Raw genomic sequence first — 24,119 nt, 5'->3', positions numbered from 1 at the left:
TAGGAAGAGAAATAAAAGATAGAAAAAGGAGAAAATCTTTCTGAACCAATATTTGGTGGGAGAAGAAACTCAGAAGAACTTATCTGGAGGACATGACTGGTCCCCGTGATCATGATGTGCACCATAGATTCCCGACCCAGTCTAGTTGTATCAATCGATTTGCCCGATGGTCTGACTTGCTGGGGATGATAAATGAGTGTCCATTTCGTTGCGAATGTGGTTGCTTTTTATTGATCTATCTTGTCGCCTCATAGTGCCCTTCGAGGGGTTTTCACTAATGAGACTCACTCTTTTCTCTCATCTCCCGGCGCCTTATGGTGCCTGTGAAGGTTTTCACCGATAAGACTCTCTCATTTTATATCTCTCATCTTACGTCGCCTTTCGGTGCCTGTGAAGGTTTTCACCTATAAGACTCTCTCATTTTATTTCTTCATTGAGGAATCGGGGTGTTGTCGATACGACCCTCTCTTCTGGAGATTCCTTTGACCATCAATTCATTCCCAGTCTTATGATCTCTTCTTTGCTGGGGATCGGTGTATTATTCTCGGCTTTATTTGCCTGACTTGGCATCTCTTGGATATTGATCGGGAGGTCTTTTGGACGTCGATGTTGGTTTTGGTGTGGGGCTAAAGAAAGGCTATCAAAAATGAAAATAATTTTGATGGGTGATCTGCTACAACTTTTGGAATCAAACCTTTGTTGGAACTTAAAACATAGCCTCTGCCCCAGTTTTCTTGCTTGGGAGAATTTTATTTTTTTATACTTATGTTGAGCTATGTGCGTTACGCACACTGTGCCTATTATACACACAATGTACATTATGCATCCTATATACACTATGATGCACACTATGACCGAGCTGTGAGGCGCCTACGTATCCTCTTTGAGGAATCAGGTCAAACGTAGTTCCCACTGCTTTGTATTTCTTATGATTTTATCTTCTTTTTTCTTTGTTGTTTTTTTTTCTTTTCTTTATCCTTCTTTTCATTTTACTTTAAAGATTTTTTTCTTTTCTTTTCTCTCTTTTTTTCTTTTCTTTTTTTTCTTTTTTTCCATGTCTTTTCCATTAGTGATTCTAAAAGAGGGGTATGAAAGAATAACTTAAGGCTCAAAAGGGGAAGCAAGGGTTAAAAGTGTTTGGATAGAAGAAAGAATTGCCTCCTTCATCTCATTATCCAATAAATGCCAAATACAAACAAACGAACCAATAATTGCCATAATTAAAGAAATTACGCATAATATCTCTTGACTGCATCAGAATTGATAGCCATGTCGACACATCTCCCCTCGATATCTGTCAAACACAAAGCACCGTTGGACAATACTCTGGTCACGATATAAGGCCCTTGCCAATTTGGGGCGAATTTGCCTTTTGCCTCGACCTGATGCGGGAGGATCTTCTTCAATACCTGCTGCCCTACTTCAAACTTCCTAGGGCGCACCTTCTTATTGTATGTTCTTGCCATTCTCTTCTGGTACAGCTGACCATGGCACACTGCTGCCATACTTTTCTCGTCTATCAAGCTTAACTGTTCCAACCGAGCTTTGACCCATTCATCATCATCAATCTTGGCTTCAGCGACAATCCGGAGGGATGGAATTTCGACCTCCGCCAGTATTACGGCTTCAGTTCCGTACACCAACAAATAAGGAGTTGTACCTATGGAAGTCCGGACAGTAGTGCGGTAACCCAACAAAGCAAAGGGTAATCTCTCGTGCCATTGTCTGGATCCTTCCACCATCTTTCGCAGTATCTTCTTGATATTCTTATTGGCTGCTTCGACCGCTCCATTCGCCTTGGGACGATATGGGGTGGAATTGCGGTGGGTAATCTTGAATTGTTGGCATACCTCTCTCATCAGGCTGCTGTTAAGATTCGCACCGTTATCCGTGATGATCACTTTTGGGATTCCAAATCTGCAGATGATATGGGAGTGAACAAAGTCCACCACTGCCTTTTTGGTTACCGACTTGAAGGTTTTAGCCTCAACCCATTTGGTGAAGTAATCAATGGTCACAAGAATGAACCTGTGGCCGTTGGATGCTGCTGGTTCGATAGGTCCAATGACATCCATGCCCCATGCTACAAATGGCCAGGGTGCTGTCATCGTATGTAACTCTGTTGGCGGAGAATGGATCAGATCTCCATGTATCTGGCACTGATGGCATTTCCTTACGAAAGTGATACAGTCGTGTTCCATGGTGAGCCAATAACACCCTGTTCGAAGGATTTTCCTTGCCAATACATATCCGCTCATGTGTGGCCCACAAACTCCAGCATGTACCTCTGCCATAACCGTCGTGGCTTGACCGGCATCTATACATCTCAACAATCCTAAATCTGGGGTTCTTTTGTACAACACTCCTCCGCTGAGGAAGAAACCATTCGACAAACGCCGAAGGGCTCTTTTTTGATCTCCAGAGGCCTGTTCTGGATATGTCCCCATTCTGAGGTATTCCTTGATATCATGAAACCAGGGTTCGCCATCTGGCTCCTCTTCTACGGCATTACAGTAAGCGTGCTGATCACGGACCTGGATGTGCAGAGGATCAACATACATTTTGTCAGGGTGGTGCAGCATTGATGCTAAGGTGGCCAAGGCATCCGCAACCTCATTGTGAACTCTCGGGATATGTTTGAACTTCACCGATCGAAATCGCTTGCTCAGATCATGCAAGCATTGTCGGTATGGTATGAGCTTTAGATCTCGTATTTCCCATTCGCCTTGAATTTTATGTACCAAGAGGTCCGAGTCTCCCAAGACCAAGACGTCTTGGACATCCATGTCAGCAGCCAAGCGCAGACCCAGAATGCAAGCTTCATACTCGGCCATATTATTGGTGCAATAGAAGCGTAGTTGAGCCGTAACAGGATAATGGCGTCCTGTTTCAGAAATGAGTACTGCTCCTATTCCAACCCCTTTTGCATTTGCAGCTCCGTCGAAGAAAAGCTTCCAACCCGGTTCCTCAGTTAATTCCATCTCATTTGTATGCATTACCTCTTCGTCGGGAAAGTACGTTCTTAAGGGCTCGTACTTTTCATCAACGGGATTCTCTGCCAAATGATCTGCCAGCGCCTGGGCTTTCATGGCTGTCCTCGTCACATAGACGATATCAAACTCTGTGAGCAGAATTTGCCATTTTGCTAACCTTCCCGTGGGCATAGGTTTCTGAAAGATATACTTCAATGGGTCCAAACGGGATATGAGATAAGTAGTATATGAAGACAGGTAGTGCTTCAACTTCTGAGCTACCCAAGTTAGGGCGCAACATGTTTTCTCGAGTTGAGTGTACTTGACCTCATGTACTGTGAATTTCTTGCTAAGATAGTAGATGGCCTGCTCCTTCCTTCCTGTGTCGTCATGTTGCCCCAGCACACAACCAAATGAATTTTCCAGGACCGTCAGATAAAGAATTAAGGGCTTCCTTAGCTTAGGCGGGACCAATACGGGTGGATTAGACAGATACCCTTTGATTTGGTCGAAGGCCTCCTGACACTCTGCCGTCCAACCTACCGCAGCATCATTTCTCAGCAGCCGAAATATGGGCTCACAAGTTGCGGTGAGTTGAGCGATGAACCTGCTGATGTAATTGAGTCTACCCAGCAAACTCATTACCTCTGTTTTGTTCCTTGGCGGTGGCAAATCTCGGATGGATTCAATTTTGGATGGGTCTAACTCAATCCCCCGTCGACTGACGATGAATCCTAGCAGCTTTCCTGATGGAACCCCGAATGCGCATTTGGCCGGGTTAAGCTTGATATCATACCTTCGGAGTCTTTGGAAAAATCTCCTTAGGTCTGTTACATGGTCCTCCTGACGCCAAGATTTGATGATCACATCATCGACGTACACCTCGATTTCTTTGTGTATCATGTCATGAAACACAACAGTCATTGCTCGCATGTATTTTGCCCCGGCATTCTTCAATCCGAACGGCATTACCCGATAGCAGTAAGTTCCCCATGGCGTAATAAACGCTGTCTTTTCCGCATCCTCCTCGTCCATTAGGATCTGATGATAACCCGCATAGCAATCTACAAAGGATCCGATCTCGCGCCCAGCGCAATTATCGATCAAGATATGGATGTTGGGCAATGGAAAATTGTCCTTGGGACTTGCTTTGTTGAGGTTGCGGTAGTCGACGCACACCCTGATTTTTCCATCCTTCTTTGGGACTGGTACCACATTGGCCAACCACTCGGGATATCGAGTGACCCGAATGACCTTCGCCTGCAACTGCTTAATCACCTCTTCTTTGATTTTTACACTCATTTCTGTTTTAAATTTCCTTAGTTTTTGCTTGACCGGAGGGTATGCCGGGTCAGTGGGCAATTTGTGAACCACTAAATTGGTGCTTAATCCAGGCATATCGTCATATGACCATGCAAAAACATCTTTGAATTCCATGAGGGTTTTGATCAATTCTTCCCTGACATTCGGCTCAATGTGGATGCTAATTTTGGTCTCTTGGACGTTATCAGCGTCTCCTAGATTCACAGCCTCAGTGTCATTTAGGTTAGGCTTGGGTTTCTCTTCAAATTGGCACAGTTCTCGGTTTATCTCTTCGAAGGCTTCACCTTCGTCACATTCAGATTCATCGTCACAAACGACCTCTCGCATCATTGAGTCGGATTCAGATTGATTTATTAGACTAGGTCGAAGATCCGTTGTGCATGCCATGTCATTAGAACCAGTAAAAAGAGAACTGTTCAAAAAGAAAAAAAGAACAAAACAAAAATTAAAATAGGACAAAAGAGAGAACTTTATTAAACTTGCGGGACAAAAGGGTTCACACTTTTACAAGACAAACGTAAAATTTGGATTACACCCTAGAATAATCCAGACAAAACAAAACACACAAAACATAAATCAAAGCCTACTACCAAGACTCCCCTCGGACAGGAAGAGGAGTAACTGTCCAATTGTTGGTCTTGGCCTCAGGCCCCACAAACTATATCTCTGTTCTGCTGGAACCTTCTCCAGCTTCTACCACACTGACATCAGCGAATAGCCTCTCAAAACTCTGATTTAGGTCCTCATTTATACCGATCACTGGTCCTAGAATCTTCGGGACCGGTGACCCCCTGGCACTTGCTTTGACAAAAGACCTTGAGAGACATGGCACCGTCTTAGGCAGAAACCAGATCCTCTTCTTCATTTTTCGCGCTTGCTTCCTATTTGCTGCGGTTAGTTTGAACCCCAATCCGAAAGTTTCCATATTTTTAGGAAGGGAGACAGGTTGGACAATCCCTTGAAGCTCGACTCCCAGGCCTTTTCCTGGCACAAATCCATTACCCAGCATTTCTGAGACCATCATGACTGTTGCGGCAGCTACCCTAGGGTGCGGGATGATTTCTCCTTCAGAAATTTTGTTGGCCGACCCTGTATCGAAAATCTGGTAGACCCAAGGACCTTTGTCATCAGCGGTCTCTATGAAAGGTACAATGGCTCCGCCCATGGTGCACGTTGTATCCTCGCCGTGTAACACGACCTCTTGTCTTTCCCACTCGAACTTCACCATCTGATGTAGGGTGGAGGGCATCGCCTTGGCTGCATGAATCCATGGTCGTCCTAACAGCAGGTTGTAAGATACTGTGGCGTCTAACACCTGGAATTCCATGGTAAACAGGACTGGACCGATGGTCAGTTCAAGTACAACATCCCCCACAGTGGCTGTTCCGTGCGCTGGCAGTGGGTTTTGGTTGATGTTAGGAGCTTCTGGTGTCTGGACCTCGATCTTATTGGTGTCGATAAGATCCTGTATGGCATGCCTTAACTTCCAACACTTCTCGGTGTCATGCCCGAGCATCCCTGAGCAGTATTCACAACTTATTGATCGATCCAAATTCTGAGGTGGGGGATTTGGTTCTCGAGTCTGGACAGGACTAACCAAACCCAATTGCCTCAGCTTGTGGAACAAAACGGTGTAGGTTTCCCCCAACTCTGTGAAAGTTCTCTGTTTCCGCAACCTGTCATTCCTAGCATCTAGATTTCCCCGAAAGCCTGCCCCTGGAGGGTTTCTATACGCCTTTGGTGGAGGGTAGGTGTTTTGTGGTGGCGTATATATGTTCTGAGGAATCGGCGCGCGCCATTGCGGGCGAACCGGAGGCTGAGTGTATACTTGGGCCTGGTGTACGGAACAATGTGGTTCTCGAGGTGGATAGAAATTTTGTGGTGGGTTGTATGGGTAGTTTGACCTGTGAGGACTGGGTTGGTTGTAGTGTGGCCTGCCAGCCCTGGACCAACTGCCTGCCTCGATCGTGGCAACCTCTTCTTTCTTTCTTCTCAGCGCACCTCCCGTGCCGCTCTGAATAGCCTGGGTCGTGGCCTTAAGTGCCGAATAGTTCAAGATTTTGTCAGACCTCAGACCCTCTTCTATCATGACCCCTATCTTGACCACCTCGTTGAAAGATTTTCCAATTGTTGTCACCAAGTGGCCAAAGTAGGTTGGATCCAATGTTTGTAAGAAATAGTCCACCATCTCTCCCTCTCTCATGGGAGGATCGACTCTAGCTGCTTGTTCTCTCCAGCGGAACCCGAACTCGCAAAAACTTTCCCCGGGTTTCTTCCCAGTTCTTAATAATGTGAGACGGTCAGGGACTATCTCGAGATTGTACTGGAAATGACCTGCAAAAGGCTGCTCCAGATCATCCCAAGTATACCACCTACTGGAATCCTGCCTGGTATACCACTTCAGTGCAGATCCGCTCAGACTTTGGCCGAAATAAGCTATCAGCAGCTCATCCTTGCCGCCTGCCCCTCTCATTTTGCTACAGAATCCCCGCAAATGTGCCATGGGATCACCTTGTCCTTCATATAAATCAAACTTAGGCATCTTGAACCCAGCCGGGAGTTGGACGTCTGGGAAAGGGCACAGATCTTTGTATGCTACGCTGACTTGGTTGCCCAGCCCGTGCAAGTTCCTGAAGGACTGCTCCAGGCTTTTGAACTTTCTCAATACTTCATCCTGTTCAGGGGCCTTAGCCGGCTTTTCAATCTCTGCCGGCACTTCCAAATGTGGATTGTAAGCCTGTGGTTCGGGGGCATGAAACGTAGGCTCAGGGGGATAGTACTGTGTATCGTGAGCCTGAAACAATGGCTCACTGGTCGTTCTTTGCAAAGGGGCTGATGTTGGTCCCACAAAAATGGGAATATTGGGTGTTGGGAGAGGTTGATGGGGTGGTGGAGCTTGGGAATCATGAGGGCTTCTTTCTTGATGATAAAGGGGATTTGGGCGGCTTGTGGAAGGGCCGGAGTGAGGGTATTCTGGCATGTGTCCCAGTGTTTCAGGGCTCTTTTGTGTTTTGGCTATGGCTAGCTGCATTGCATTCATCTCTAGTCCCATCCTTTCAATCTTTTCCATCGCTTCTTTTAGCAACTGGCTCATCGGCCTCTCTTCCTCATTACTATTCTCTGAAGTAGTCATGCTGGTTGCTATCGGTCCTTTGGATCTGGTTTGATAGGAGTGTGTTGCCAGAGTTCTTTAACAACTAACTTGTCTGGATTCAGACAACAACAAACTTTGTTAGCGTTAGAGTTTAACAGATTTGATCATAACACATAGAGGATGCAATGCTCCTAGGCAGTTAACCGTTTCTACATGCTTTGCTTCAAACAACATGCGTCATCCCGGCTTGCTCATTTGCCCCTTTTTATTTATTTTTGTATTTTCTTTTCTTTCTTTATCAAAAGCGGTCGAATCTTATGGGGATTGCCTACGTATCATGTCCCCGCGCGAATCAGACCAGGCGTAGTTCTGCCATGAGGCTAACATTTTCATTCATTTATAAAAAGATGAACAGACATTACATTTGAAAACTTTGTAAGAAAATGTCTTGAAATACACTTATTTAAATCGAAATAAAAAGATACAATTTTTAACATCTCACAACGTGCCCCACTTCCCACTTGCGTGTAAATTATTAGATCATTTTCTCAAGGCGGGGCTTGACCTGGATGACCTCCCAGCGTACGATACATCCTTTCCAACTCCATCGCTAGATGACGGGCAAAAGTGGGTGCATGCTCTGTAAACCTTTCATAATCCATTCCTTGGCAGTTTACATAACTTTGGGAGGTGTAGACCGCCAGGTCGTGGATCTGTGCCCTGAAATCTTGGAGATGTTGGCTTTGATTCTGCAGTTGCTGTTGGCGAGTGGTGGCTATATCTCTGATACGGTCTTCACGATCTAGGGCTGACTCTAATAGAGCTCGGAGTCTGGCCTGCTCTAATCTCATCTGCGCTCTTTCTCTATCAGTGTCCGCTTGTTGATGCTCTCTGTACCTTCTTGCCTCTTCTAGTTGTGCACGAAGTTGGTCTTCTGATCGTATCCAATGGTCTTTTTCCTTCTTGAATTGTGCCCTGTCTTTCTCGGATTGCCTATCTTGGCGTTCCTTATCAGATCTGGCTTCTTCGTTTAATTGTTGGATCCTTTCTTTTGCTTTGCTCAACGCCCTTTCATTTGCAGCAAGAACGGAATCATAATCTTGCATTCTTTCAAAAAGATTGGCGATGGTTTTTTGATCCTTCCAATTCCTCATTGGCGTTTCAGAAGCCTTTTTCATTCTCAGAAATCGAGCATGAAGACTTTCATTCTCACAGGCTAGACTCTTCTTCTTCGCCTTCAGCTTCTTGTGCTTGCAAATCTTTCTCCAGACTGAGGTTCCTTAGATTTTCCTTTAGGGCATGGATAGTTGCTTTGTACCCCTTTTCTTTTTCTCCCCAGATCAACCGCTCTTGGATTTTATCATTAAAGTTTTGAATATGGGGTCTTTTGGTTGGCCTTCTTAGCTCAGGTTCTGGTACATCATCCACGCGAGACCGTTTCTCGAACCACCTTGCATATCCAGGATTTATCTCACCCTTTGTAGTGTCTGGGACTTGAGTATCACTTTTCAAGTATCGACATCCATTCCACATCTGCTGAAGTAGAGCCTCAGGAATAGTGGCTTCTGGGTGTAATTCGATTTCTTGCGTACTCAAATCTTCATCATCAGGAACTATTTGATATCTCCCTAGTTGTCTTAGGACTCTCAATGGCGCATACGGCTGGATGCTTCTCAATCCCAATAGTAGCAGATAACTATTTGAGGTTGACATGTGTATCACTTCCTTCATCGAGAGCCATCCCAAAGTCCATTCAATTTGATTTGCCGTTAAAGCCCTTAGATGAGATACCCATGCTTCTATCCCTTCTGGAACCTGATAATTTTTTACTCTTTCCTCATAACCCTCGATGCAATTATCGTTGCTTGGCCCATACTGTATGATCTTGGGCTGTTGTTGGAGATGTTCCATCACCCACATTTGCAACAAAATTTTGCATCCTTCGAAGACTTTCGCTTCTGCTTTACATAAAGTCAAAGCCCGATAAATGTCTGAGAGAATGATGGGGACGAGGGTGTAGTTTTCTTTGGTGGTGAGGATTTTCACAACTTTTGCGGTGCTAATATCGATTGTTCGCTCTTTGTTTGGGAAGACCATGATTCCTAGAAAAGCCACCATGAAGGCGAAGCGACAATGAACCTGCCATGCGTCTTTGTCTTGCTTGTTAGTAAGGCCTTTCTCATGAATTTCGAACCCATCTGACTTTCCGAACCTAGAATACAAAAAGTTGAAAGAACAACATCCATTGATGACATTGCTTTTCCTGATTTGACTGCTGATGTTCAGAAGACCGAAGAATCGATGTACCGAGGGAGCCTTTGTGAATATCAAGCTTTGATTCCTTAAACTTCCGTCAAAACCAACATATCCAGCTATCTCCTCTAATGTAGGAGTGAGCTCGAAGTCAGAGAAACGAAAGACTTTGTGAACAGGGTCCCAAAAAGTTACTAATGCCGCAATCAGATCATCACGGGGTTTAACTTTCATAATATCCGGGAGATTTCCCAAATGCTTGATGACCCACTTTTGACCATCTTCGCCTAATTCACACCACCACATTTGAAGCTGGAATAGAAACTCTTCTGTATTTGTGGATGAGGGGTTTTGTGTGGTGCTCATTTTGTATCTGAAATTTAATTTGATAAAGTCAAGACTCATTTTGAAAATATACTCTAACCATTTTCAGTTAAAACTATTTTCAAGATTTAAAACTATTTTGGGAATTTTTCAAACTATTTTTCAAGATTAAATACCTTTCAAGATTAAATGCCTTTATTTCAAGATTTGAAACTATATTCTTTCAAGATTAACAACCCATTTTATTCCTCAGTTCTTACCATGATTTCATTTAAGCCGGTCAACAAGCATGTTCGAGGCAAGTGAATGCACAGGTAGCAAGTAGGATGCATCAGGATGGTCTTTTTATTTCGGGTTCACCTGTCCTAGACATACCCAACCCCTGTGTTGAGTCTCCAAGGCCAGCTGTACATGATGCAAATAGACGTTCCTACTAGGGATCCGGTACATGGCTGAGTTATTCTAAGTAAAAACCTAAGGCGTATTGTTCTAAACCTGGCTTACTCAAACGGACAGTTTGAGCGGAAGCGGGGGCAACGTACCGGGAGCACGAAAGTCTACCCAGCCTAGTTACTTGTCCCAACTTCATCTTATTTGGTATGACCTCTAACAGAAAGGTGGGTCACGCGCACGTGTACACCATAAATTTAGAAGACTCAGAAAGAAGAAGGGTTTCGCAACAGTTTTATATACACAATTCAGATAATATTAAAGCGGTAAAAGCATCATTTAGCACATTAAGCATATATCATGTAAAAATCAGATAAAAATTAAAGCCAACTATAACAATTATTTTAGGCTCGAATTCTTGAACCCTGAACCAGTGGTTCTGGGTTCGTTCCCCAGCAGAGTCGCCTGAGCTGTCACACCTCCTTTTTACATAGCCGAGAGGGCGCAAGGGAGTTTTTTCCAATTAAAGGACAATCGAAACGAGATTGGTTTAATTATTTCAGAGTCGCCACTTGGGAGATTTAGGGTGTCCCAAGTCACCAATTTTAATCCCGAATCGAGGAAAAGAATGACTCTATATTATAGTCTGCGTACCAGAAATCCGGATAAGGAATTCTGTTAACCCGGGAGAAGGTGTTAGGCATTCCCGAGTTCCGTGGTTCTAGCACGGTCGCTCAACTGTTATATTCGGCTTGATTATCTGATTTTATACAAATATGAACTTATGTGCAAATTTTAACTTTTAACCGCTTTTGTCATTATTATTATTTTTACGAGAATTGCAACGTCGTGAAAACATATCTCGAACCACGTTACATCAATGTACCCGTGGTTATCGATATATCTCGACTCGGTTGAGATTTGGATTTGGGTCACATAAATGTGCACCCGAATTAAGGAAAATAAATTGTTAAAGGCGCGCCTAAAGCAACTAGCGTCTTGTTATTTTGGGGAAAGTCGTAAAAATTCGTTAAACGGCATATCCCGAATTCTAAATACTTTAATATATACATACATCTAGAGGGCCCCGCAGCTTTGTACATTTTGTTTGTCGAGGTTCGTCTCATTCTATTTTTAAAAGGAATTTGCGACGTCATGGACATGCATCTCGAACCACGTCACAATCAATGTACCCGTGATTAGAAACACATTTCAAATCCGTCAAGATTTGGATTTGGGTCACATAAATGCGCACCCGAATTTAAGAAGGTAAAATTATTAAATGCGCGCTTAAAGAGGCTATCACGTTATTATTCCGGGAGGGTCGTGAGATTTGCTAAACGACCCACCTTAGGGACTGAATGCTTCAACATATATATATTTAACAAGGGCCCCACAATTTGTGCATTTTTCTTTATTTTTTTGTCGAGGCTCATCTCGTCCTTATTTTAAAAGGATATCCTATAGCAACTACGTTTCTTGTCGCGTTTGTCTCTACTAATTGAAAACAGTAGATAGCCCTAGTTAATTACATGCTTGCAAGTTATCTATACAGAATTCCGAGTGCTTGCACAAAATCAGAAGCACGGCCACGTACACAGTCAGCCGAGCAAAAATTAAGGGCCCAAATCCAGCCCATGCGTGATGGACCAGACCTGGGCCCATTGTTTGTTCGATGCAGGCCTGCTTGGTCTGTTTCGACCAGGGCTCGACCTTCGTGAGGTTGAGATTGCAGTCTCTGTGTTCTTTGTCTTAAAACATGGTTTACCAGTTATATGAAGCAGTTTATCAGAAAGGAAAGAACTTAACTAGTAGAGTACGATTTTCATGCTTGGCCTACATTAAAGGACATACTACAAAGTTAAACTAAGTCTAAGATACAACCTATTTCATTGGGAATATTTTCACCTATCAGCATACATATATAAACTATCATTCAGCTAATCTATATTGATATACACTGGGCATACAGGCTACTTCTATTGTCAACCCAGGAATGAAAATTATTATACAGTACATGATATCTAATGCAACAATCTATGTATGAAAGTCAACTTCAGGTCTTTTCTTTTTGTATTCATGCTCAATTTTCCAGTTACATTTGACAGTGTATTGGTTGTGTACCTGGTATAAAGAACAAAAGAAGAAAGGAATGATCAGCTGGGTAGTATGCAACAAACACAGCAACAACAGATACACAGCAACAACACAGCAACAAACCAACAACCACAAGTGTTTTCCACAGTCCACGGACAACCAACAATAGTTTCCAGAACAAAGAAAACCAACAGATGGTCGAGCACCAAACAAGCAATCCCAGAAAAGAGTAGTGAAACAAAAGAAATAATAGAGTATTCGATGCAGCAACACCAACAGTTCAACAATCACAAGCAGCTCAATTAGGGCAAACAACAGAACTTGGCCAAGACAGCTTGACCAATATGAATTCTTCTTTAGTTTTCAGACAGTGTTTGGTTACAGTGTTTCTGGAAATTTCCTTATATTTTTTTCAGTTTCCTTTAACTCACAAGACCTCTCTCAAGACTAAGTTTTTTTTCCAGAAGAACCTCCTCTTTTCGGCTCCAAAAGAAAAATCTTCCCTTCTAATGGAAAGTCTGCCTCTTTTATAGCCTAACCTTAACACTTTACAGTTTGTTTGACCACTCAAAATTCCCCCTCCCTGTTGTTTTTCCACTCACTCATTTTAAATAACAAAACTCCCATGAAATCCCTGACAGCCCCTCTCTCTTTTTGTTGTTAAAGTGTCCTAATCTCTTGTTTATTTAACCAAAGTATGGGCAGCAGGAATATAATCTGACAGCATGTGCTGTCAGGCTATTTTAATCCAAAACAACTGACCATACGTATGCTGCCCACCATCTGAACTAAGTGAACATGGCATCCATTTAAGCTCAAAGTCTGAACTGCCATTATAACCTACCCCCTAGATGTTCTTTTAATTCAACTTTGAACAAAACCAATAGGCAATACAATTCAGTTCCTAATGGGATTCAAATACGATCACAGTAGAAATAAACAACACGGATCAAGTTGTTACCATTAATGACTGAAACTAATTGACGACATACATCGACTCGACTATATTAATCGTAACACATAACAATCAATCGTTCATATAAACAACACGTATAGAGTCCCGAATGACTTCAGACAACTTTGTTCAATCACTGGGAACCTATATGAATTAACTCATTTGACGACTAATTTAATTGACGATCATGTATACCACAGAATACATTCAGAACACACAGAAAATCAACTGACCCAATAAAAGGTCTTTGACATAGATGGAAGAAATCCGAATGGAAAATAACAAAAGAAAATAACCAAACATACACAACGAAACATGCTGACAACTTAACTAGCAGTTGAATAAAACAAAAAGGAAAAGAAAACTTACCAAAAAATGTCCAAACAAAACTGAACCAAATCTGACTCAACTTTGACCCTTTGAGGCCGAACAAACTTTAATTAGGGTGTTCTCACATGAGAACACCTTGATTAAGGTCTATGAGACCTCAAACCCCCGTTAAGGCTAGCTGGATTCCCCAGGTTCATGTGTTCTAAGGTCTGGATTTTCAGATCTGGTTTTTTAGAACTTGTGGGTAGATTCGGACCAAACCAAGCCTGGTTTGGTCACGAGGGGGGTCAGGGGAGTGTCTGGTATGAAGATGGTGAGGTTTGGTATAGGTCTGGTTCGACTCGAATCTTCAAATGAAGATTCGAGATGAAGGAAGGGGATTCGAGGCTAGGGGGTAATAGATCCATGTTCAGGAGAGTGAGGGGGTCTTAGGGTGTTCAGGAGGTGGTCACCGGCGTTCATGCCGCCGGGTTTTGGTGAAGGGGAAACTAGGGCGGCTGCTAGGGTTTCGGGGGGTTTCAGGGCTTGGTGAGGAAGGAGATGAGTGAAGGGGGGTTCGACTAGGGGGCGTGGGGTGTGATAGAAAGCTTATATATGGTCTAGGGGTTTAGATCTGAGCCGTTGGATCAGATGATCTCAACGGCTTGGATCTGATGGTGAGGGGTGAGACGAGGTCGTTTGGTATTAAAACGGGGTCGTTTGGGTTTAAATGATGGATTGAGTTGGACCGGCTAAACAGGTCGGGTCACGGGTGCGAATGTGGACTGTTGGATCAAGAGGCTTAGACGGCTCAGATCGACTTGCCTGAAACGGCGTCGTTTGAATTGGTGCTTGGGCAGGCCGGATTTGGACTGGACTTAAGTGCCGATTTTGGGCCTATTTCGTTTCATTTTTGGGCCCAAACCGATTTTCAACTCTTTTCTTTTTGTTTTTTTCTAATTTTAAAACAAAAAATGAAAAATAACAAATAAATAGTAAAACAAATGAAATTAAAACAAACAACAATGTAACTCTTCAACACCATTATCACACCAAATTAAAATGTTCAAGTAAGTTAAATCACAACCTAGAACGAACAATGAACATATATTTTTGAATTTTCTTTTAACTACTGAATTACGGTTTGATTACTATGACAGACATACCTTGTGTTTTGACTGATAAGATCAAAAAAATGCAAAAAAAAAAAATGGGATGAACCACAAATGACTAGCAGTACATGTCATGAAAAAATTGGAAAATTTGTACAGCGAGGTCACTGGTCACTATTTTTGTTTTCTTTTGGAGTGTTTGTCCGTGAAGCAAAAATTACGTGCTTACAATCATCATCATATATCTGTTGATCAGGTGGTGGTGCGTATATAACGTCGTAACCTTTTCCATATCCCATATACATATACATATACATACATATATATGCATATATAACACCATCTGGTCATGGGTCAGTGCACATGAATAAATGAGTGAAATGTATAAAAATACATAATAATCTCGATATTCCTTCCGGATAAACTTTTCCAACTGTGTATTATTCTGAGACCCATGAACAGAGAATAATAATAATTCTCATGGGGAATCAAAAATATAGACACCCCTACTATTTCTATGAATAGAGTAATTTATAGAAACTGTGTATTTGTTCGTTTCTTCAGTATAATTTGGACCATGCCAAAAGAAAGAAGGGAGGGCCTTAACATACCTGGAGTAGAAAAATACCGTATGATATTCTTGAAAAAGATTGCTCCGTACTCCGTTAGAATTACAAAAACTGTACGTTGCTAAGACTCTAATAATTCTCGTTGGATTTTCTTTGTAAGGATTGTTTGCAAGAAGAATATTGCTAATGTCTCACTTGGATTGAAATGTTTGAAAATAATATTGGTTGAAAGGCTAAGAGAATTTCTAACGTCTCACTCTTGATTGGAAATGTTTGAAAATGAAATTTTGTTGAAAGTCTAGGAAAATTTCTAACGTCTCACTCTCTACATTCTGATTGTAGAATTATTTTTGATATTTTAGACTTGGAAATATAATATATTCTAAGTATATGCCACCTAATCCAAGTGACTAAGCCATGTAGTATTCATTAGATATGCCACCTCTTTCACTCAATTGAAAGAGTCATAATTTCCTATGGCATATGCTGCCACATTTTGGGTGGAAATTATTGATCTTTATCCGCTAATTAGTTAGTTAGGTATTGTCCCGATACCCGGTAATTAACTAATAACCCGCATAATTTAAAAATTGCCTCAAATTATTTAAATAAATACTACTCTCTTTTAATATACCTTGTACACCTTATGGTCATGTAGTACCTTGTATGACACTAGTCCATAAATACCGGGTATTTTAGCTCGGGCCTTATTTTATCCTAAAATGCCAAGTTCAATGAAATTCATTTTCTCCGACTTGCTTCCTCTCTCACTTTCACGAATTTACTAATCACTTGTGAAATAGCATAATCCTTATAATCCCAAATTATTTTTTTCCTTGGACTAATGTCAGTTACCTTACGACAAATTCAACGTAAAATACTGCAGGGTGCAACATCGTCGTAACTTATTACTGCGGAGCGTAATATCACCGTAATATAATTATATCGGGTACAACACTATCGTAACTTAATACTGTAGGACTTAATATTGCGGGGCGTAACATCATTCCCCATTCGTCCTCGAATGTTGACTGATCTACTTATCATTTTCATAGTTTATATCTTCCGATTACTTTAGAACTTACCTTTCCATCTAGGCAATTGTTCTGCGAATGAGTCCAAAATTCCAGGGCATTCCCCCCTTAAGCCTCCTTCTCACACCACAACTTGTACTCGGAATCCTTCCAATCTCGTAACTGTTACTACCTTTCAACATGTAGCCTGTACAATTTTTGACCTTGTAAGTGTGCCCAATCTCTAGGATTCATATGTAGAGCTTGATAAATTGTCCCTTTGGGAATATATGAGTATACTGAAGTTCTTCGCTCGGTACTTTGTTGAATTCACGAATATTACTATATCTGATTGCATAGGTCTGTTTAGCCATCCGTATGAATTTACTGCCATAACTCTTACTTTAATTTATCGTTGCTGAGGTCTTCTACCAAATCCCAGGTTACTCTCTTTGCTTATTCCATATGTATAAATTTAAATCCTTTAATTCTTTCTCATCTTTAGAATGGCGGTCCAATCTCATCTCATACTTTATGACTTTTGTCCATCTATTGTTGATTCACCTCAATATTGATCTACGATATATCTCTGATAACTTGAAACTTCTTATGTAATACTTTGCACTTAGGGCTTAATCCTAATGACTTATTCATTCTCGTCACATTTTCACTTGTCTTTCCTCATCCTTACTTATGCTTTCTTAAAACTTTATTGCTCTACCATACTTTAGCTTGCGACCTATACATATCCATTTATAAAATTTCCTTCAACTTGCTAGCACCACAGTTCCTTATGTTATTCTGGAACATCAAGCGAGACATCACACCGTCTCCAACTTTTCTCTATTCTCTTAACTAGATCTCTCTGTACTTAGAAATCATAGGCTGGAAGACATGCCGCTATCATTCTCAGTTATTGGATCCCTGTGCTTATAGCCTTCTATCCGAAGTATAGACTATTCACGATCTTCTGCCTTTGAGTATTTCGTACGTTGTTCACCTTTACCTTACTTACCTTAAAAATCTCGCACCGTATCTTCTATCTCTTTCGTGACCTCCCTTCCACCCAGGTGTAATTCACGTCCATAACTTGAAGCTCTATTATAATACTCGCACCTCTAGTACATACATAATCCGGTGGGAGCTTCGTACTAACTTTTTATGAGGCTGGTACTTCTTCAAGCTGGCTTCCTTGTAGAGCCATTATAAATTATGGTTGTTGTGTTATTTCTCTTGAACATCTGATATTAAGAGTGATTCTGTCATGTTCTCAAGAACAACTTCTATAATTTTTCTATGTTTAATAATCAGACTCCTGATTTACTTAGGTGATGTAATTCTTTAGTTTCCTCTTCCTTCTGATCAGCCTTTACGTAGGCTTAAGCTATCTTCCGATCCGTGGCTCATGGTATCAGTTGTTACCTTAGCCTTTCATGGGCGTTATGGAATATCCATGATACAATCTTCTAACAATTCAACCCTTTGTCTATGCCCCGGGCTTAATTCTTTCTTTTAACTTATACCAGAGTCTTCTATGGTTGTATGATTGTCAACAAATATGCTGGATAATGCTCCAAAATCTTGAGTGTATCCATAGCGTACTAACCTTGGATCTTTGATCAAATAATTCTTTCGTTCCATCTTAGCTTTCTTTCAACGTAAGCTATTACTTTTCCTGGTCTTTCTGCCCCTTGTTGCGTCCATACTTAGCTTATCTTAGTTCTCACACTTGCCAGAGTTTTCATACAACTCATATGATCTCGAATATTACTTTTAGTTCTTACTTCCCGTTCATTAGCCATGGCAGGTGCCACTTTCCTTTGGAATGCTTACAATGTTGTTGCGAGATTGTTGTTATACGACCATTTGCTCTTTAGGTCGTTGTGCTTAGGCTAAAGCCTTCTTTCTTATCTCCTCAGCTAGTTTTTCGTTATAGTACTTAGGGAAGACCCTCTGACTCTAGTAAAGATACGAGCTTATTATATCGTATTCCCGAAATTTTTTTTGACGTTCATGCTCACTTGTAATTATCCTTAGTTACTTACCTCCATACTCATCTGCTCGTACGGCTGCTTCTGAACCGAAGTTTCAATTGTCTTCCTAGTGGAACTATCTTTTACTTCTGTAACACTCATACGGTACCTTTAACTACCCCAACTCCTATTTGAATATTTCTCAAGTATTATAATGATATTCTCCGAGGCTGAATTCTCCATGTTAGGTTCTACTATGTTTATCCTACACGATCTGATGGCTCATCCGTAACATCCTGTTAAGCCATAATTGGGATCTTCCTGACCAATTATTAACTACTCATTGGCTCATTCTCATATCAATATTCCTCGTAATCTTTCTTGGTTTATTTCCTTTGTCTTAACTTACATCTCGCACTGACTTTTAATTTATTAATAACAACTAGGGCATGAACTTTTACTTCCTCTCCTTGACGTCATGCTTGCACAATATTCTTGAATCATAGCGTATCTGTAAGATTTTGGATAAGTGCCATCTCATTCCTCTTTCATTTGTCACATTCTTCCTTTACCATTCCATAGTCATTAGAACTACTTAATTTTTGACTTGATGCCACGTCACTCCATATTCCCCTTTTAGGGGTGTACTAGGGGTTGAAGCTACGAGGATCTACCTATAGATGTTTTACCTCTTCATCTTTGACGTCGTTTCTCAACATCAATGATCTTTACTCGCCATACAACAATCCTTCTGTACCAAGGATTACAAATTCCCTTACTCGCGAGGGTGACACTTAGCGTAACTGGCACATATAGTCCCTTAAGCTTAATTTTGCTCACATTGCTTGCTTTAGGGAAGCGTCTTCGTGAGTGACCATCCTCTGAATTCATCATGAATTTTCTTTTGTGGTCCATTCTATTACCACCGGAACGAAATCTGAAATTCCCATGATGTCGAGTACTTTCCAATCATTCAGTCCCTAATTCATATTTAGTTTATCTTGTTTACCAGCCCATATTGATTTCTATTACTTTGGGGATTAACTTTCCCCTCTGGTAGTCGCGTTGGAGTCACAAACTTGTTTCTCGAAATGAGGATATAACCTTATGGACAATACTCTTTTGTTCTCTTAAGGCCCATCATCTTTCGTCTCTTTCTTTATTTGACTATAGATTCTGTAACACTCTACCGTTTTCATCCATGTATCACACCTTATTCATAATGCTTCCTTATCTCTCTTCTCATTACTCTGCTAATATTTCTGCATATCCCTTTTCTTGTGAAAACTTCAATACGATATTCTTCGCTTTTAGCTTTCCTTTGCTCCATCTAGTGGCTCTTCAAGTTGCTTAACATTCTCGCTTTACTAGGGATGCGAGCCACACTAAGGTAAAATTTATCCCTTCACGGCTTATAGTGCATGTTTTTGTAGTACTCATAGTTGTACTATTTTAAAGTGTACCATCTGGGTGTCTCACAAGGATATCTATTAGCATATTTGCCATTTCCTTCAAAAATGTCAACTGAAACAAACAATTCATCCATCATATCTTCTTATACTATTTCTATTAACCCCCATAGGGCATATCCGGAATGGGTGCGACCAATTGTATATAACTCTGTTATATTTAAATATAACTCAAAAAGCTTATGTTCCTCTGCCTGAATTATAAACGCTGTTAACCTTTGTTAACTGGGCGCTTCGTATCCTTCTTCAACTTACTTCTTTTACTTGCTGAAACTTGTACTTATCTTCTTAATCTCTCATTGTCCTTCACCATAAAGATGGATAGGCATTCTTTCCTTAAGGCTTCTTACCAGGAAGTTTACACCTTTCAGTACACCTATGATCTGCTAAAGACCTTATATTTACATATCGTAGGCATCATACAAAAATCCAATTCCTCTTACTCAGCTCTTCCACAACTATATCTCTTTCCAACCTTCTTTCCGGTTGTAGGCATCGTCTTATTACGAATAAAATAGAATTTCGAAACTTGGATTCTTATAAGTGAGCTCTACCACACGATCTAGAGTAAGAAGAAAGAGTGACAATCCTAAATGCCTTGTAGCCTCCTGCTTATAAGTGTGGTGCACGACACACCCATAAACAAGACTCTACTAGACACGACTTGTAGACTCCCTAGGACAGAACTGGCTTTGATACCACTTTTGTCACGACCCAAACCGATAGGCCGTGACCGGCACCCGGTAACTTACTCAATCGAGTACCAACGGAACGTATCTTTCTTATCACATCATTATATACACGTGACATACGGGCCTAGTGAGCTAACATAATCATTTATAAACTCAAACATAGGTCGACAAGGCTGTACAATCTTTCACGTATACGACATATGTCTACAAGCCTCTAAGAATACATAAATGTCATAAAGGTCGGGATAGAGTCCCGCCATACCAAACAATACACGTCTAAATCATACTAACCAAACAAGCAAATCCGAAGCAAATGGAGCGCACCAACATCTTCCGCTGAGCTGATAGCCTACTTGGTGGGCTCTCGACCTGTCTATCGGGACCTGCGGGCATGAAATGCAGCGTCCCCAGGCAAAAGAGACGTCAATACATATAATGTACCAAGTATGTAAGGAACATAAGTAAGTACATCAGAGACATAGAACAAATATAGAGTATATGACTCAACTTGCAAGTCTGAATAACTTTGTAAATCATAAATTACTTTTAGCGTCATGCATATGCAAATGAATGTCATGTCGTGCATAGGTACATATTTTATAACATCATCAGCCTCTAAAGGCATCTCATTATATCATACCGGCCACTGTGGGCAAAATCATCATCGTATACCAGCTGATCAAGTGGTGGTGCGTATAAAACGCCATAACCTTTCCCATATCCCATATGCATATATATACATACATATATATGCGTATATAACGTCATTTGAATACATACATATATATGTGTATATAAGGCTATTTGAATACATACATATATACGTGTATATAACGCCGTTTGAATTATATTTCAGCCACTGTGGGCAACATCATCATCATATACCAGTTGATCAGGTGGTGGTGCGTATATAACGTCGTAACCTTTTCCATATCCCATATACATATACATACATATATATGCGTATATAACTCCATCTGGTCATGGGTCAGTGCACATGTATAAATGAGTGAAATGCATAAAAATACATAATAATCTCGATATTCCTTCCAGATAAACTTTTCCAACTGCGTATTATTCTGAGACACATGAATAGAGAATAATAATAATTCTCATGGGGAATCAAAAATATAGACACCCCTACTATTTCTATGAGTAGAGTAATTTATAAAAACTGTGTATTTGTTTGTTTCTTCAGTATAATTTGGACCATGCCAAAAGAAAGAAGGGAGGGCCTTAATATACCTGGAGTAGAAAAATACCGTATGATATTCTTGAAAAAGATTGCTCCGTACTCCGTTAGAATTGCAAAAACTGTACGTTGCTAAGACTCTAATAATTCTCGTTGGATTTTCTTTTGTAAGGATTGTTTGCAAGAAGAATATTGCTAATGTCTCACTTTGATTGAAATGTTTTAAAATAAAATTGGTTGAAAGGCTAAGAGAATTTCTAACGTCTCACTCTTGATTGGAAATGTTTGAAAATGAAATTTTGTTGAAAGTCTAGGAAAATTTCTAACGTCTCACTCTCTACATTCTGATTGTAGAATTATTTTTGATATTTTAGTCTTGGAAATGTAATAGATTCTGAGTATATGCCACCTAATCCAAGTGACTAAGCCATGTAATATTCATTAGATATGCCACCTCTTTCATTCAATTGAAAGAGTCATAATTTCCTATGGCATATGCTGCCACGTTTTGGGGGAAAATTATTGATTTTTATCCGCTAATTAGTTAGTTAGGTATTGTCTCGATACCCGGTAATTAACCAATTACCCGCATAATTTAAAAATTGCCTCAAATTATTTAATTAAATATTACTCTCTTTTAATATACCTTGTACACCTTATGGTCATGTAGTACCTTGTATGACACTAATCCATAAATACCGGTTATTTTAGCTCGAGCCATATTTTATACCAAAATGCCAAGTCCAACGAAATTCATTTTCTCTGACTTGCTTCCCCTCTCACTTTCACGAATTTACTAATCACTGGTGAAATAGCATAATCCTTATAATCCCCAAATAATTTTTTTCCTTGGACTGATGTTAGTTACCTTACGACAAATTCAACGTAAAATACTGCGGGGTGCAACATCGTCGTAACTTATTACTGCGGAACGTAATATCACCGTAATGTAATAATGTCGGGTACAACACTATCGTAACTTAATACTGTAGGACGTAATATTGCGGGGCGTAACATTCTGTTTCCTCATGATGCGGCTAATTATTTGTTAAAAGAAAAGGAAAAAGGGCGAAGTTTGGTTTGGCATTTGTTGGTTTTTTACGGCGGAAATTAGGTTACTGCCAAATATTGGAATCAAGTTTATTTAGTTTGGGCTTTGGTTATTTGAAGACGTTGAAACAGTTTTTGTGCTGCAAAAGATGTTTGGTTAGGGCTGCAATTCGACGAGACGACATTAGGTTGTTCTTGAACAAAGACGACGGAGTTTGGGGCTGAGCAACTTGAAGATTTTGTTACTTTAAATATATTTCAATATATCTCGTTATATTTCCACGTATTTCATTGTATTCATTGTCTTTTTTTCATTGTATCTCGTTGTATTCCATGTATTTCATTATATTCACTGTCTCTTTAAACTCCATTAATGTATTCATATAATTTTTTTAATTAATCTAATTTATATATTCAGATGTATATATGTATTCAAATGTATCTGCAGTATGTATTAATATGTTTTTACACTATAGATGACCTGCTATACTTCATGTATTCAATGTATTTATATGTATTTAACTATATTCAATGTAATTATATAATCTCTCTGAAGATTGCTATATTTTTGGGGTATTTTTCGGTTGAAAATCTTTTTTATAACTGAAAAATACAAAATTTCTGTGTTATAATTGAGTTTGTTGAGTTATATTAGGAGTCTATTATGTTAATTGATTCACTTTCCGTTTAAAAACAGTTGTAATCCCCTGTTTCACGCCGTGAATACATTCGAATACAAAAATCTGTCTAGATGTAATCCCCTATTTCACGCTTAGAAATGCTATTGTATTCATGAATATAGTAGCTTAAATACATCGAATACACTTTAAAAACCCTGAAGGCATAGCTATAGGAAGTAATATAGTAAATGGTAGCTACAACTAGCTAATAATCATTAAAATATAGTGGTTTCCGAAAGTTTCTCATCATTATATCCAGTAGCCAATTTTAGCATCAGTTGTTGAAATATAACCAGCTTTGTGCAATGTATTTGAGAAATAACCACAATATAAAAAATAATGTATTTGAGAAATAGCCACAATGACAAGAGGGGTTGCTCTGATGGTAAGCAACCTCCACTTCCAACCAAGAGGTTGTGAGTTCGAGTCTCCCCAAGAGCAAGGTGGGAAGTTCTTGGAAGGAAGGATATCGAGGGTCTATTTGGAAACAGCTTCTCTACCCTAGGGTAGGGGTAGGTCTGCGTACACACCACCCTCCCCAGACCTGGGTTGTTGTTGTTGTTGTTGTTGTTGTTGTTGTTGTTGTTGTAGCCACAATTATTTCAATCAATTTTTTAGTTTCAGATTGATCGGTATCTTTTTTTTTTTTTGA

This window comes from Nicotiana sylvestris, chromosome 4 (genome assembly GCF_000393655.2).
Source record: "Nicotiana sylvestris chromosome 4, ASM39365v2, whole genome shotgun sequence".
Lineage (NCBI taxonomy): Eukaryota > Viridiplantae > Streptophyta > Magnoliopsida > Solanales > Solanaceae > Nicotiana > Nicotiana sylvestris.
The sequence above is the reverse complement of the archived record's forward strand: the minus strand, read 5'-3'. Positions refer to the sequence as shown.